This window comes from Narcine bancroftii, chromosome 9 (genome assembly GCF_036971445.1).
Source record: "Narcine bancroftii isolate sNarBan1 chromosome 9, sNarBan1.hap1, whole genome shotgun sequence".
Classification (NCBI taxonomy): domain Eukaryota; kingdom Metazoa; phylum Chordata; class Chondrichthyes; order Torpediniformes; family Narcinidae; genus Narcine; species Narcine bancroftii.
Window position 1 is genome coordinate 34499998 of NC_091477.1, and position 18456 is coordinate 34518453.

Sequence of the window (18456 nt, forward strand, 5' to 3'; positions counted from 1 at the left end):
TGAACGTTCCAGACAAGTACATTCAGGTTACTGCCAGAATGAACAACCACCTGAATGCCAATTTACTTCCAAAATTATTTTTGCACACAGTTTCTGTAATTTCACTGAGTCTTGTCATTGGCATTGAAAACATTCATTTGTAAATCATAGCATAGTCCTGAGGACCGCATTTTTACTTTGCAGCTGGTAATGCATGGCATTGCACTGGCATTTTCTTTTTTGTCTTCTTTTAATTAATATAAATAATGGCATTAAAGCAAAATGCAACACCGACTGGTATTTATTAAGTCATGAAATACCTCTGTTGGTATAAATTTGGAAAAAAAAACTCTGATTATCTCTTCAACTTGCAAGTCTACAATTTTAATATTGATTACAACAGCATTCAAAATGGTCTCAAATTGTTCATGCTCTTTAATGGAGACAAATAATGATTGAATTGTACATTGAGGTCAGCATAAAGGTCCGAAGAAATCTCACTTGTGAGCTGTGTGTGTGTGTTTTATTTTAAAACAAGTGTTTTTAAAAGAAATGGAATTTGGGTTTTGATATCTGTTAAGATATACAATTCTTGTATTTGCAATTTATTTTAAAGTTGAAAAAACTGAAGTAAAAAACACAACTGATGGTCGTGATGGACAAATAAAATTGCTTCCATGTGTGCATTCAAAATGTCAATATTTTTAGTCTTCCTGGGTGAGGAGATGGAAATTTATTTGAGTTCTCCAGCACCTGTCATTATTTCAAACAGAACTTGAAGAGAGGAGTAGACTGCATGCCTTGGCCTAAAAATTATTTCATACATTTTAATGATATTAACAGACCTTGAAGGACTGATAAAGTCTTTATTTGTAAGTTTCAAGGGGCTGTATTGTCACATTTGTTATGTAATACTGAGCTTTCTCAGTTTCAAGCAGATTATTTTATTGATCATCACAAATGCTCACTCCTGACTGAGTTTACCTCGAAGATTGTGACTGAAGTTGCCAGCTCTTAAAGGGACATTCCTCTCCACAAAAAGCACAGGTCAAGCTGCAAGGGACCATTGCTCCTTTAATGAATGAATGCTGAACTGATGGGAAGTATTGGGAGTCTGCTCCTAGTTCCTTGACAGGCTGCTCAAGACCAGTGCCTGCAGAAGTTAGCTTTGTTGTTTGAGGGCTTCCTTATAAACCTTTAAGGCCACATTCAGGTGCACATGGCAGGAAGTTTCCGTGGAAATCTCTTTAGGAGTAATATAACACTGCAGCTTACTACCCATGTCTATTCTTCTGGAGATGAAGTAAAACTATGTAGTTTCTTTTCTTTGACTATGACATTTGACACCCTCACCCTGAGAATACTCTATTAGTGTTGGGAGCTGGAAAGATACCAAATTGAAGTGATTTTGATCTTCATGAGCAGTCCAATTCAGGCACATCTCAGAGCCAAAAGTAAAAACACAAAGCTGGAGAAAGTCACCTGGTCAAACAGAGTCCTTTGTTTAGCAAAGATAAAAACACATAACTGACGTTTTGGGCTTGAGCCCCTCATCAAGGTATGGAAAAATGTCGGTGGGCATCCAAATGAAAAGGTAAGTTGGGAGGTGTGGTTACAAAGACAGGAGGTAATAGGTGAAGAAGAGAGGGAGGGCACAGCAGCAAGCAAGGGGAGGAGGGATGGCTGGGTGAATAGAGAGAGAAGGGGGTGGAGAGATGATGGAGGAGGGAAAGAAGATGGAAGGGAAGGGGAAAGGAGAGCAGGTCAGCAGAAACCAGAAAAGATTGATAAAGATCTTATTGAAACAAAAATTCACAGGATGCTTGATGAGGTCAATGGATTGATTGAGGCATTATCTCAGATAAGGGTTCAGCCATTTAAGATGAGGAAGAGGGCAACGAATCTTGAATATTCCAGTGGGTAAGCCATTAAGTCAATAAGTGGCTGAGATGGATTTTTGGATGTTAAGGAAATCAAGTATTAAAGAGATTGGTCAGGAAAGTGGAATTAAGGCCAAGCAGCAAGCAAGGGGAGGAAGGATGGCTGGGTGAATAGAAGGGGAAGGGGGTGGAGAGCTGACAGGGAGAGGGGAAGGGAGGGAGGGAAAGGCCAAGTTCTGATCAGCCAAAACTTGTTTGAATGGCAGAGCGGACTTGAGGTCCTATTTGACCTACTTCTGTTCTTATTTGAAGTTTTTAATGAATTGATAGTTTTGGTATAATACATGCACAATGCAAAATAATGGAGTAACATAAAGGATTAAACATTTGCAACTTACTCCTTCAGCTCAATTTCTCAATTAAAAAAAAACTGCCACATAGTCACCTCACAGAGCAATGAATGCAGTTACAGTTGCCTTTCTTGTCAAGTGAAAAACATTTCCAAATACCACAAAAAAACATGATTCTTATTCACTGCCATCAACGACGTTAAATGCAGCTTCTGGCTGTCAGTTGTCATGTCTTTGTGGGATAATGTTATGTACTATCTGAAAGCTGTTATTACCCTGGTATTTATTACTGTAGCTATAGAAACAAATCCCAGCCAAAACTGCCATTATCTGTGTTCCCAGTTTCTAATTTTAGTAAACTGATGCCTCTTGCTTTCTAATCAACATATTTTCTCTGCTTTTCTCCAACTTCTTAAATGACCAAGCCTCCAACTCCAACCTGCTCATCCCCATAAGTTCTCTTTAATTCTGCAGTCTCTAATCTTCCCATATCCTTCACTTGTGAACTCAATATTTATTTCCAGGGTCCTGAACTTTATTTAAAATGTAAATTTCATTCTTATTTCAATTATTATATTTTTGCACTATATGCCAATGAGAATATTTTTAAATCAACAGATTTGAAACCCACAATCAAGTCAATGTCGTGGTGACAGTTAGTGAGCTGCTCCTACAGATCTTCTCTGCTTTCATTCGATGCAACCTCATTCACTCTCAGTAAATATTAACCACCAAATAGTTAATCTGTCAATGAGAATTTTACTAAGAAAGTAACAAAAGATAGTATGTTTCATTGTTACACATAAATGGAGTACATTTTTTGATTGGAATATACTGGATTGCTACTCCAAATTCAGAATAGTTACAATGAAATTTTATATATCATGGACTAGAATTTTGTCAGCATGTGAAGAATATATTTTTTATTTCAACGTACAGAATGGTAGAAGACCCTCTGGCCCATGAAACCCATGCTGCACAATTACACCAATGAACCTACCAACCTCGTATGCTTTGAAGGGTGGGAGGAAACTAGAGCAAACCCATGCAAGTCATGGGAAGAACATGTAAACTCCTTCCAGACAACACTGGATTCTAATCTGGATTGTTGGCACTGTTACAGCATTGTGTTAAACCATTACACTAACCATGCCTTAGACTTTAAAAGGTTGCTGCACAGCTCAACAATAAATACTTTGCTTGTTGACCATCCTGTTGGAAATGTAGTAGTGCCTGGCCATGAGGGCTTCTGCTGTTATTGTACTGGCTTTAAATTAGGAATGCCTTCTCACTATTTATTGTTCTAGTGTAGCCAGCACCACATGAATCTAGAATCTCTGGTTATCCCCAGGTCCAGGTGATCACATGCTTGGATGGGAAGGTGAAAGGATCTTCTGTGATTGACGATGTTGATTGGTGAGGTTGTGTGGATAGTGATTGATCCTGGGAGGTACTGGGGAGCACTGTGACAGAATGGTGCTATGATTAATCTTTAGGAAAATTATATATATTTCTTATAAAAGGCTTTGTGGGTTGGTCAGAAACACACACACAAAGACACTTACACGCAGAACCTCATGTTGAAAGTCAAAATGTCTGCAGATCCATTGTTCAGTGGAAGCTGTGTTCACAGGCATAAAAACTGAAGTGATTCTCCATTGAACTGTTGAAGATGATGAATGTTTATTTAGAGTAAACCCTGGATACACAGGAAAGCCATCTATTGATTAGCTGTGCAGACAGCCTAGAAGCATTTTTTCGTTAACTTTTGGAAGAGAGGAACTTCAAACAAAATCAGCAATGATGTCATATAATTAAAGACACATCACGGAGACTCTTTAATATTGCATCAGTTTCATCTGAAGTCAGAGAAATCCCATAGCCTTCAGTGAAGGAGGTCTGTTGTGGAGCTCTCTTTATAACGGAAGATACACGGAATCAGTGGCAATGAATCATTGTATGAAACACAGATTCCAAAACCTCCATGCAAGAGAGCAGGATTTGTGGAAAATTTTTCATAAGAAGAAACGTTTCTCTGAAAACAAATCTACAAAGAATTTGGAAGTTTGAGGACTTTTGAAGAATAGTTTTAAAGACTGAGTTTCGGGTCAAAAAATTTCTGAGATTGAACTTTAAAACCATCTCTTCAGAATTTACCTGATCTGTATATGGTTTGGGTTTTACCACACACACACACACACACACACGTACATAAGTTAAGTTCAGAGTTTAGTGAGCTTTTACATTATTAATAGTTATTAATAAAAATTGTTTTGAAGTTACTATTGGTGAATTTCTGTTGCTGCTGGTCTAGGTCATTACAGCAGAAATAAAATAATTATAGATTGCTGTCTGGGGAGGGTATGGTGTTGGATATTTGGGCTGCATGAGGACTATGAATTGGGATGAGAATTAGTAATCTGAGGTATGTGGAAGAAAAAGAAGAGCTAACAAGTAAATAACCATTTGCACTGGCTTCCCAGTGTTGGCCTGGGACATCCCCTGGTCCCTCTTGATCTATTCAGAAGAAGGTCTCTGAAAGTCTGTTTCTACATGATAAGGCTGTGCTCTCATTGTTGGATGCTATTGTCCTTGTCCACAATTTTTCTTTACATTATGTAATTCAGTCTTGAAATGTTAAAATACAAAATTCAGAGACCATTCTGTCCTTTTTTTTCTAGGACCTGGTCTTTTATTTCAGCTGCATGTTATTAGGAAAAAGTCATATTTCTGGAATGTTGGCAACTTTTCAACATAAAATGGCCGATAAATAGTGTTTCTTTTATTACTGGGAATTTAAAGCATGGGCTTTGGATCGTTATTTGAGTTCTTAGCTTACCCAATTATTCAATTTTGTTCTTTTGCAGCTTTTTTGCCCAAATTATAACAAACCAACCAGAAAAATACTCCTTCAATGCAGAGTACAGACAAGATTTTTAAAAAATACAAATGAAATAACTCTTATACTGATTACTTACAAGCAATTTTAAAAATTCATTTTGTTTGTACATACTAGCTTTGAAAAGAAAATGATGTATTGGAAAGTAAGTAGAGTAATCTGTTTTTATACATCAAAACAACAAGGAAGATGAGGGTTGGGACAGAATCTGATAACTGGGCTTTTAAAAATAGGACTAGTTAGCTTTAAAAGAAAAAAAATGGATTTGTTTTGCAATAATTTATTTCTCAAAAATGCCAGAAAAATTTCTCTTCTTGGGATGTGACCTGATCTCCTGAGTGTTTCCAATATTTTCTGAGTTTTTTCATTGAACAATCACAAACATTGTCTTGGTAATTAACCATTTAAATAGAAATGGTGTGTGGTAAAAATCCTAAACATATTGGCCATCCAAGTCTGCAAGTTCCACATTGAGTCCAGTAACAAAGTTCCATCTTGCTGAGGTTTCACAGGTGAAGGATTCTGCACCAATTTAGATGCCTTGCTGTCTCCACAATCAAATCATAGAACTGCAAAGGAAAAAATGTGAAGGGGAAGATGAGCTTCTTTTTCTCAGTTATATCGATGTTACTAAGTTATAGTTTAAATCAAAGAAATTCAATGAATTAACATGCTTTAAATTATGTTTTATATTTAACTTTTGACCCACAAGTCTGTGCCATCCAATTTACACCCAATTAACCTACATCCCTGGTACGTTTTAAACGGTGGGAGGAAACTGGAGCCCTCAGGGAAAACCCACACAGACACAGGGAGAATATACTGATAGACGGCATCTGATTCAAACCCTGGACCTGATCGCTGGCGCTGTAAAAGGCATGGCTCTAACCGCTACACCAACCATGCCACCCTATTATAAATTTTACATTGAAATGACACCATTTATTGATAGGTAACTAGCTTTATCTCTCAAATATTTGCTGTCCACTTTTAGAGTGATTGTAGAATTAAATGAGTAAGATACAAATATTCAAGTCAAGAAACAACAGTCTCATTATTAATATTCACCAGTGCACTTGGACCATCTGTGGCAACCTCCAGCAAATTAAAGCTGCAGAGGGAAATGCAGCAGTGATAGACAAATATGTAATCATAATACGAGAACATTGTGGAACTCAATTGTTTAAATGCCAATACCAGCTAAAGATTACAGTCTGTGACATGACAAAATATTTGAATCATTCAGTTCATTATCAATAAAGTACCTAGTAGATAGTGAACGAATAACTTAGATATTTGCATGTCTTGTCCTTCTTTTCAAGAATGTCTGCAATTGACGCTGAAAGGAGATGGCAGTAATCAATTAGATGTTCTGATGGCTCTTTCAACAATCACTTCTAAGTGATCATACTGATCCTCTTTTCAGTATGTTTTTTTCTGCTTAATCACTGCTATAATATGGGGAGAAAACTATTGTTGACTACCTTGGCTTTAACTGTCCATTAAAATACATTTTCAGAAATGTTTTGTTCAGTCGTAGATATTTTATTGTATTTTAAAAGGCTAAAACTTTAAACATTGCTTAGTATTAACCTATGAAGTTGCAATTAGAAATTTGTAATGCAACACTTGAGACTCCTGTTCCAGTTGCAATATGTGCAAGAGATTTTGGATATTGGCGGTCAGTTGGCACATGTGCTGGAGTTAAACGCGCTGACAATAGTGAATTTGGCACATGCCAAATGAAGACTCCAAATACAACATAAACCGTGTAAATTTTATATTTTTTCTTATATATATTTATTTTTAAAATTCGGTCGTTTGTGCGAATGGACATAAGTCACATAGGTCGCAAGACAGAGAGTACCTGTATAATCACACCTTGGCTACCAATGCTAATGTCTAAACTCAATAATTAGCAGGTGGGTTATTGGAGGCTGTCTAACCTTTCATGTACTGGTTCTACCAACATAACTATGTGGATTGAGCTCTCCAAGAAAGATACACCAGTGATGCTCCCGTGCTTTACTGCTGACTGAATGCCTGTCTCTCTGTTCTGGGAGGTTTCACTGCTCGAGCTTCTCTTTCATAGAATGTGTGTCACACCCTCTGAAAATGACCATGTTTGGCCTGATGTGTGTGCAAGTAGGACAAGTGACCAGGTTTACTTATTGCATCAAAACAAGATAAATATGATTTGTATCTATCTCAACCAAAAAAAAGAAAAACAGGTCAGGTTGTGTCAGGATTAAGATAAGGATTATTTAATTCTTCTTATTTTAGCATTATATATCAACTCTTCAAAGAAAGATTGAGAGACATTTCAAAGCTGACTCCCCTTTAAGTTAAAATATTTGTGTTATTCAGGTCAGAAGGTTTTACCATTAAAGAACTCTGTTTTTATAGATGGGAATTAGCAAGTCCTTGTTCTGCCAGCTGCTATTAAATAGAAGTATAAACATTCTTTTGAAATTGTACAGAATGTAATGACATTGTAAGGCAATGTTTGGTATTCAGAGCTGCAACTGATAAATTCCATTGCATACTCTATCAACAGCTAGCATAAAAAGGAACTGCTGTATATATCAAATGATTGTGTTTCATCCACTTGGAAGTACTGAAATATCAGGGACTCAATTCTTTTTGACAGGCTCAACTAGGGACTGTTGAGTGACAACATATTGATGAGATATTTAAATATGGGGATCCAGATCAATTCAGAAAGAGCAGATATGACCTCAGAAAAGCTACCCCCCAGTCGAGTGGAGATTCCGGATGAAAATGGAAATGACAGCTGTGGCAGGGCCCAATGGAAATAACCTGCTACAAAACCAAATCCAGTGCAGTAGCAGACAGCAAAACTTCACTCACAGAGGAACTCAAAGCCTTCTAGGCCCAAGTTGACTACAGTAATTGGGAAGAGCTACCCTTCCTCACCCCCACGATCCCTGATTCACAGATATCTTCAGCATCTCACTCTGACAGGGCAAGGTACCCAGCTGTTTCAAACAGGCATCAATCATACTGGTGCCCAAGAAGAGCATAGTGACTGCCTTAATCGCTACCGACCACTAGCATTTACATCAACAGTGATTAAGTATTTTGAAAGGTTGGTGTTGAAGCGTATCAGCTCCTGTCTAAGCAGCAACATGGATCAGTTCCAGTTTGCTCATTGTAGCAACATCTCTATGTCAGATGCCATCTCACTGCTCTGCACAAAGTCCTGGAACACCTGGACAGCAAAATGCATTCATCAGGATTGACTGCAGTTCAACATTTAACACCATCATCCCTTCAAAACTGATCAGCAAACTCCAAGACCTGGAGCTCAACACCCCACTGTGTAATTGCATCATGGATTTCCTCAGCTCTGGACCACAGCCAGTGAGGATTGGTAAGAATATCTCCTCCACAATCTCCAACAGTACTGGAGCACTTCTTTGCCCCCTGCTCTACTCACTTTACACCTGTGTCTGTGTGGCTCGGTATGACAATAACACCATCTACAAATTTGCCGACAATACCACTGTAGTGGGTTGTATAAAGGAAGGGGAGGAGTCAGCATGCAGGAGAAAACGAGGCAGTCTGGTGCACCAAAAACAACCTTGCACTCAATGTCACCAAAACCAAGGTGCTGATCATTGACTTCAGGAAGAGAAAACCAAAGGTACACGATCCAATGATCATCGGGGAATCAGAGATGGAGAGGGTGAGCGAGTTCTAGGGAATCACTTTCTCGGAGGATCTTTCCTGGCCCAACACACTAAAGCCATCATGAAGAAAGCACGTCAGCGCCTCTACTTCCTCAGGAGTTTAGGGAGATTTGATATGACACCAGAAACCCTGCCAAATTTTTACAGATGTGTGGTGGAAAGTGTGCTGACCAGCTGCATCACGATCTGGTATGGGGATACCGATATCCTTGAGCATAAAACCCTCCAAAAGGTAGTATAAACAGCCCAGGACATCACAGGCAAAACCCTCCCCACTATCGAGAACACCTTTAGGGAATGCTGCTGTTAGAATCCATACCACCCAGCACATGCTCTGCTCTTGCTGTTGCCATCAGGAAAGACTAAAGATAGATTGTTTGATGCAATGACAAAGAGGATAGTCTTGGTGGCTTTAATAGAATTACTTCAATGCCAAGTCAGGGACGGAAATTGATTGGACCGAGAATTGGAAAAGATTGCCATTTGTTTAGGGAGTGAAAGATTTATTGAAGAATTGGCCAGAACAGGGACATTTGCAAAGATTAAGGTGTAAAGGATTCTGACAAAGGATGATCCTCTTTGAATGAATGTGGGGATGGGAGTGAGGTAAATTGTCCATACCCATTAACAGCACACCAGGTTTCCTGCATGCAGTAGTCTGGGCAACGATTCATGCTATGTGAACCCTAATGAACAGAACCTGTTCTGAAACTCATCGGCTCTGGTACTGCCTACCTTGGCAGTCTCAGACATGGGAAGAAAATAACCCCAAGTCCCACCTTCATTGTAGTTATACAGGTAGGTGAAGTGGTTATACCTGTACAAGAAGGTGAAGTGGTTAAAAGGCAGTTAATTCCTATCATTTAACAGGGATGGATTTAAGGGGAAGACGAGAGTCACATAAGTTGAATGGATAGAGGGGGAAATTAGAGGAAAAGTGAAATTTAGGAGGAAGGAATGTGTTTTGAAGTGGCTCAATTATCTCATTGAATGTGATGATGAGGTTGTGACTGGAACATTTGCAGATTTGTTTGCTGAGTTAGGATTGGCGATTAGTGGTGTTGAGGAGTGTGCAAATTGGTGGTTAGAATTGTTTTTGTTTCTCCTGGCCCACAAGTAGTTATGATGAAGAACTTTTTCCAAACCATGACCAGGGCCCGGTTTCCTGATGCTGAAGTAACAACGAAATGCTTGCAAAATGGACCTGAGTTTAGCGACATTTCCTCATTTAAACAATTTGATACAACCTGTCTCCTGAGAGCAAGTTGATTTGCAAGTTCCTACTCCCCAACCACTTCCTTATCCCGTTCTATTGTCAAACCTTTATTGGAGCCGGCATTTGCTGGGTTGTTCCTTGAGTTATAGTTCAACTCCGATGATCAAAAATAGTCGGGACCGGGCCCAATTAGGATAAACAGTTCTTTCAGAGAACTGGTCATTTTTAAAAACAGCCCAGTGGCAACAGCAAATCACTTGTAACAGTGTTTAAACAACAACAAACAACAAGGCTTTCTAAGGATTAAAATAATGTTGAATTCTCACCAAAAATAATGCTGGCTACCACCGATCACTGACACCTCCCCACTGAGGCCCCGCTCATGCCGAGAGCCCGAGTCTCCTGCCCTGGAGCTTGAGGTCCACTGCCGCCACCGTCGGGAGCCCGGGGTCCCTGGTCAGTTCGGCTCCGAGAAAATTTTGGATGAATGAGGATTTTTGTTATCCTTGTTTATCTGAAAAATGTTTAAAAATTCAGATGAGTGAGGATTTCGGAGAATCCGATTTCAGGTAATTGGAGTTGCACTGAAATTTTATTTTACATTTATTTTACATTTATTTTACATTTATTTTACATTTATTTTACATTTATTTTACATTGGCAATTTTCAAGCAGCTCCAAAACTACCCATTTTTACAGAGATTAGAGGGTGAATAATTTCATTCTTTGGATAGAAACAAGAAAGTTGTTAGCATCAGACTGAGATTCATAATCAAATGTTTTATTCTGGATTTGCAGACTCAATTTCTGGAGATGACAGGGCAGTTTTAGCCTTTATCAAAATGAGAATAAATCATTGAAGGCTCATTTTATCTTGACTTTAAATAATTTGTTTTCACCTCTGCATGCAGACCGGACATTTTATCCAGTTCAAGTTCCACTTGTGAATTCTTCAATAGCAAATTGATGGCCCTCTGTAAGCACTTTTACATTGGTTCCTTAAATTGGCACAAGTGAAACAGCACCAAGAATGGACATGCATGCAAAATGTGTATCGTAAGAATGAGGAATAATAAAGAATTGGCATTAAGTCTTTCACAATGTATGACTGAATAATTCAGGAACTCGAACATTATAATTCTTGGCTGATGGCTTAACTTTTATTGGGCAACTGTCTCATTATCTCCCACTGATGGTATAAGTCACATTTGGCAAGAAGAAAATTGTTGCATAATTCTGTACATTGAGAGCTAAAGCAAGATGATATTTGGAACTGGAACAATGACTAAAAAAAGTAATTATGAAGATTCAAATGACCTGGTGTTCAAATCGCTATCTCCCTAATTCAATGGATGTCAGCTTTGAATGGCACAGCTGTTCATCACTATGACCAGAGCTCTCCAGAAAGTTTCTATTCATCAGTGATATTTTCAGCGTCCAAGGAGGTTGAAGTCTTCTCATGCCTGAATTTAATCTAATGCTGTGTGATTGCAAATCAGAACTAATGGTCATCATGGAGTAGAGCAGTGGTTCTCAACCTTTTTCTTTCCATTCACATACCTCTTTAAGTATTCCTTATGACACAGGCACTCTGTGATTGTTAAAAAATTATTTAAGGTGGTATGTGAGTGGATAGAAAAAGTTTGAAAACAACTGTTTCCACCGTACCTAATTGACTCGTTATGTGCACGGTTTGTTAACTCCAAAGGAAATGGGCCAATGACAATTTTTCTCAAGCAAAATATTTCAGTAACAACTAGGTCTAGAGTTGTGATTCTCAACCTTCCCTTCCCACTCACCTACCACCTTAAGCAATCCCTTACTAATCATAGAGCACTGATGGCATAGGGCTTACTTAAAGTGGTAGTGTTAGGTCTGCTTTGTTCATGAATGAGTGAGACAAACACCAGGCTGAGTCGAAATCAGGGTTCTTTGTTCTTTATTACCGGATTGTAACACTTGCGACTAACAAAGTTAGTCGGAGAATGTATTCTGCCGTTATCAGCAAAATGGTGATTTTTTATACCCTTGGATATGTGCTTAGAACATCATCATATCATTACTTGTCCAATGACTAAAACTGTTGCTATCCTTTCCCTGCTAGCTTCCTGCCTCTCAATCCATCAATGTCTCTCTTATCTTGTAAGTACAAGGATGCATTCACATCTTGTTACTGCCCCGTACATTCCCATCTCATGATGTTTTACCTTACAGTAGGTGAGTGGAAAGAAAAAAATTGAGAACCACTGGACTAAAACCAAAAACCTGTTAATCTATTTGAAGCTGAATGTGGAACAGCAAGATGGTGGAAATAATGTACGGTTATGATTTTGGTACCCTAAAGATATGCTTGAGTACCTATTTCTTGTTAATTGTAAAAGATTTAGCTGAATAATTTTATATTGCTCTGGCTTGGATTACATCATCTATTACAGTATTGATTTATCTGAAGAAACAGCATTTGTTTGCAGCTTCAATAATTTTACTTTGCAGCAATGCAACAATTGCTAAATCAGTGAATTGGCAAAACAAAATAGTTTAAAAAAATTATTGTTCGAAAGTAATATTTAAGATAAATGCCAAATCAGAAATTAGCATCTTGTTCTTTAATTCAGTGCCATCTTGCACTGTCAATTTATAATGTCTGCAGTTCATCCTCTGGTTCTTGCTCTGTCACTCTATTGCATTTTATAGGATGCTGGATGTTAGGGTGAGAATACAATCCATTGCAGACTGTTGTGTGTCCCCTGCATCATCACCCTGATTTTGCAAGATCTCTGAATTCTCTGCTGATATCACACTTTTCTTTTTTCCTTTTAAATATAATACTCTCCTGCCGGGAAATAATCTACCATTTTGTTATTTTAACTGAAAGTGATGTGGAAGAGTTTGGATGTTCAGGAATAGTTTGGGTAATCAATCCATTGGATTTCCCTGGTGGTCCCTGATATCTTGTGCTATTTTTCACTGTCTCCAGTGCCCTTCTACTTATTTCAGTGCACATCAAGATATTTGTCATTTACTTCTGCTTCTGCTACATGATTTATGGTTTGATAGTAATTTTCTCTCTTTGACTCCCACACTCAATATTCCTAAAAGCAGTGAACTTATCCAATGTCATGACTTTCCTGATTTGTCTGGAATGTTGTTTGTCCCACATATGTGTCTTAGGTCATACATTCTCAAATTCAGTTTGTCATCCCTTTATAGAATTATTTCTGAATTCCTGCTCACTGTGACTGCAAATTGTTCACAGCAATTTACTCTTTTTTTTTTAAATAGATTGTCGCTGGTCTATGAGTGTAACTTGATCCTATGGAAGTTATTCCTAATTGGCCTTTATTACAAGAGGTTTTGAATCCAGGAATAAAAATGTCTTCCTGTAATTATATATTAGCCTTGATGAGATCACACCCAGTGTATCATGTAGCAGTGGTTTTCAAACTTTTTCTATCTCCTCACATATCACTTTAAGCAAATCTCTTACTAATCATAGAGCACTTCAAATGGCATAGGGATTGCTTAAGGTGGAAGGTGTGTTTATGGGCAGTTTGAAAACCACTAGAGCTTTGGACTCCTTGTCTTTCAAGAATATACTTACTAGTGAAAGAATATGGCAGAGATTCACCAGAATGGTTCCTGTGAGATCAAGTTTGCAGTGGGGAGAGAGTCTGGGCTCTCTAGCATTTAGACAATAAAATCTCTTAGAAATGTACAAAATATTTGCAAAATTTGTCAGGGTGAAGGCAGGAATGCTCTCTGAGACTGAGGAGTCCAGAACCAAAATAAAGAATAGGCCAGTTAGATCTAATATGATGGTGCATCTTTGGAATTCTGAACACGGTGGGGTGGGGGGTTGCTGTGGAGACATGGCCACTGAGTTCATTTGAAATAGAGAATGAATGATTTCAGAATTTTAAGGAAATCGACAGATACAAGAATCGTGGAGGAAAATGTATCTGAGATCAAAGATCAGTTATGATTTTGGTGAAAAGTAGTGCAAGCTCAATTTGGCAGATAATTGTGGCTGATCCAAAGAAGAGGCAAATCCCCTTTAATGTTAAAGCCAAACGAACGACACTTGCCATTATGTAGCCACATTTATTCTGGGTCAGAATTGATCAAACTGAAACATCAATGATCAAGATGCAATGATTTACAGCAACTTCAAAACCAAACTAAAAGTAATCTCTCCAGCTTGTCCATCATTGAAATTTTATCAGTAGGACAGTGTTTATATTCATGTAATAGTTTTAACTCAACCTAAATTTAGAAAATGAAGTCTTCTCCATACCTTCTTAATGAAGTGTTGTCATTTGCTACTAAATAACATCTCGCTCATCTTCTTCTTTCTCCTTGAGGTATTTCTTCTTGGATAGAGATTTAAAACATCTGTGTTTCTTGTTTTTTTTTTAAATTTCTCTTTCTGTACCCAATTTTAAAAGCATATAGTAACTAAATTTCTCAGACCTTGTGTCATTAATGTCATAGTCTTTAATCAATTTGGTCTGGTCTTGCCTGTCAATATTCATTCTGGAAATATAATTTAGGTTATAAACTATGAATTAGGATTAAAATGCAATGAATATTATTAGAATCAATAGAAAGATGAGTGTAGGAAATCAAATCATAAATTCAGCTTTAAGGTAAAATATCCTAATATTTCTCATAAATTTGAACATTTGTTGCAAAAAGAAGCTTCAATAAAACAAGATGAGAAGTATTAACTAATTTTGAATTTTAATTCTCGAGGCATCTCTTGTTTGCAATTGTTCTCCATTCCACAGCATTCAAATCTCCGATATGCTTGTCAGTATATCAATCGCAAACAAGAGCTTCAAACAAAGAAAAGAATAACATGTGTGAAGAACAGAAGGATGATAAGAATGAAGGTAGGGCCACTGAAGGATAAAGGATGGAACATGTGCATGGAGGCAGAGGAGGTTGGGGAGGTCCTAAGGAAATACTGTGCTTCATTGTTCACTAGAGAATAGGGGCTAGGTCAGGGTGAGGTCAGAATAGAACACGCTCATATGCTGGAACATGTTGAGATTAAGAAAGAGGAAGTGCTGGATTTTCTTAAAAACATTAGGATTGATAAGACCACGAGACTGGACGAGATATCCCCCAGTTTGATATCGTAAGGGAAGGGAAGATTGTTAGGGCTTTGGCAATGATCTTTGTATTCTCCTTGACCACAGGAGAGGCGACAGTGGATTGGAGAATGACAAAGATGGTCCCCTTGTTTATAAAAGTTAATAGCAGCATCAGTGCCAGAATGAATGTTAGAGGAGGGCACAGTACAACGCTGATAAACTCGCTCAGCGGTGGGGGGGGGGGGGGGGGGGGGGCTGTTACCATCATTGGCCCTCTGATGTAGGTGCCAAGAGCTCTGAATTATGGCATCAAGCATTACTAGATGCTAGTGACACTTTGACACATGCTAGTGATGTGGCCTGGGGTGGGTGGAGGATCGCTAGCTAGCATGCCTCCAATGTAGGTGCCGAGAGTGCTGATTTATGGTGTCAAGCTAGACGCTAGTGACACTTGATGCACACTAGTGATGCTCGTGGGAGTGGGGCAGGTCTGACAGTGAACGATTGCCGTGACCATATGGGGGGCACAGCACCTTGCTTGGTAGGGCAATGCCCACAGATGCTCTCCCTTGGCGCCAACCCTGAGTAATAGGGAGAATCCTGAGTATTAGAGACCCGTGAATCTTATATCAGTGGTGGGCAAACTATTGGAGAGGATTATTACAGTCTTCTCAGGGATAGTCAGCATGGCTTTGTGAAAGGAAGGCCATGTCTCATGGATCTAACTGAGTTTTTTGAGGAGGTAGCAAAAGAAATAGATGAAGATATGGAGGTAGATATGTTGTATATGGATTTTAGTAAGACATTTGACAAGCTCCCCCAAGGGAGGTTCATCAGAACGTCATGAGGCATTGGATCCATAGAAACTTGGCTGTATGAATTTAGAATGGGCTTGCCTGCAGAAAGCAGAGAACAGTAGTGAATGGAAAGTATTCTTCCTGAATGTCAGTATCTAGTGGAGTTCTGTGGGGATCTGTTCCGTTCTTAATAATTTTTATAAATGACCTTGTCAAAGAAGTAGAGGGATGGGTCAGTAATTTTGCGGATGATACAATGAGATAGTAGGTGTTGTGGATAATGTTGAAGGTTGTCATAGTTTACAGCAGGATATGGATAGAATGCAGAGATGGGCAGAAAATGGTAGATGGAATTCAATCCGGATGAGTATGACTGATGCATTTTGGAAGGCAGAGTACATGGTTAATGATAGGATATTTGCCAGTGTGGAAGAGCAGGGAGACCTTGGAGTCCTAATCCATGGATTTCTCAAAGTTGCCTTATAGGTTGATAGGATAGTTAAGATGGTCTATGGTATGCTGGGCTTTATTAGTTCGAGGATTGAATTCCGGAGTCATGAGGTAATGTTGCAGCTCTATAAATATCTTGTGAGACCACACTTGGAATATTGTGTTCAGTTGTAGTCACTGAAGAAGGTTATGGAGAGAGTGCAGAGGAGATTTACCAGGATGTTGCCTGGATTGAAAAATATGTCTTATGAAGCACAGTTAGTAGAGCTAGGGCTTTTCCCTTTGGAGTCTAGAAGGATGAGAGGACAAGTTGACAAGATTTATGAGAGGCACAGAAAAGATAGACAGCCAGACCTATTTCCCAGGGCGGGAATAGCAAACACCCGCACAAAGTGAAGGGAGGAAAGATTAATGGAAACATCAAGGATAAGTATTTTACACTGAGAATCATGGGTGCCTGGAATGTACAGCCAGGGGTGGGAAAGGAGACTGGAACAATAGGGGCATTTAAGAGACCTTTAGACAGGCACATGGATGAAAGAAAAATAGAGGGTTATGCAGTAGGGAGAGTTTAGTATATTTTTTGGTAGGTATTTATACATTAGTTCATCGTTCATCATTGTGGGCCAAAGGCCTTGGGCTGTGATGTTCTACTTCTAAAACAGAATGCTGTTCAAATTTTTCTCTCACAGAGTGTACAGGAGATCAATCATGCACATCTACTGAATCCAGTGGAAAACTTAATTCAGATATTGTAGTTCACCTACTGCAGCTTGTTTAACCACAGTGAGAAGGAAAAAAATTATAAATCTAATTTCAAGATAAGTGTTCCTGCTCATTCCAGCCAAAGGAAAAAGCAAATAGAACTTCAAAAGATTACAGCTGTATTAATGACAAGGCAGACAACATTGCCAAAAGAACAAGCTTGCTTTATAATCGTAATCTTCAAATGTGAGTCAATAGATTCTATGAATTAAAACAGCTTAAAATATACTAACACATTATACTTTAAAGCATTTAATTTGTTTTTATTGCTTGGTGAACGGAAACTCTCATCTCCAATTCTGATTGGTTGAGATTACAGGTTCTGCTGCACAACAAAATGCTGAATCTGCCATCTGGGGTCAAGTGTGCAGATGACAAGCCATGTGACTGGCCACCAAAAAAAAAGTTGATAGCTTGGAAGGAGCTGTGGTTGAGGTCAGAGACCTCGGAAGGACCACAGGTTGACAATTGTGCTCCGAGCCGAAGAAGTGAAAAACTGTAAAAGAGGGGAATGCACAATTTAGGTGTTGCTTTTATTACAATTCAGAATGACAAATGACTCTAGATAAAAATTTGAAATTTGAGTATTCCCACAGTGGGAATTATGATTTTATCACTCAGAGTATTTGAAATCTCAGGAAATCCCAAGTCCTAATAATTTTAAGATGATTGACTTTGACAGTCTAGAGGACAGTTAATGAAGTAACCCCAGCCTTTCTCAACCGACTCACACACAATCCTAATTCTGAAATATATTGTCATTTTTTAAAAACACTGGGTTCAAATTCTCAAAGACATTCCCTGATAGCACAGTGGGCTGTGTTCAGATTTGAGTTTAAAAAAAAATGAGATTAAAAAATTCTGGATATTAAGGGCCTCAAATTATATGGGGATGGGGGACATTTAAAATGTAATACAATGGAAAATTGGTCATGGTCTTAATGAATAAATGACACAATTGGAGAGGTTCCTCAAGAAGATGGTTCACCACCATGTTCAAGGACAACCAATGATGGGTGTTGCCACCAGAACCAAATTATTTGAATGGAATTTAAAAATGCTTGGGACAGTTTGTTCCTGTATGTAGCATCGTGCCTGTTGGAATACGCTTCCTCCACTATTTGAAAGAGAGGAATGGGAAATGATTTGCAATATGCAATAAAGAGTAAGATGTAGGAAGGTGTAAGCAAGAAAAAATATGTGGAGTCTCTCTCCACAGTAATCTTTTCTCCACTGACACATTTGCAGATGGATTCTTCCCCTTCCAATGCTTGTCAGTTTATTTAAATTTTCTCACAAGTAGGATAGAAG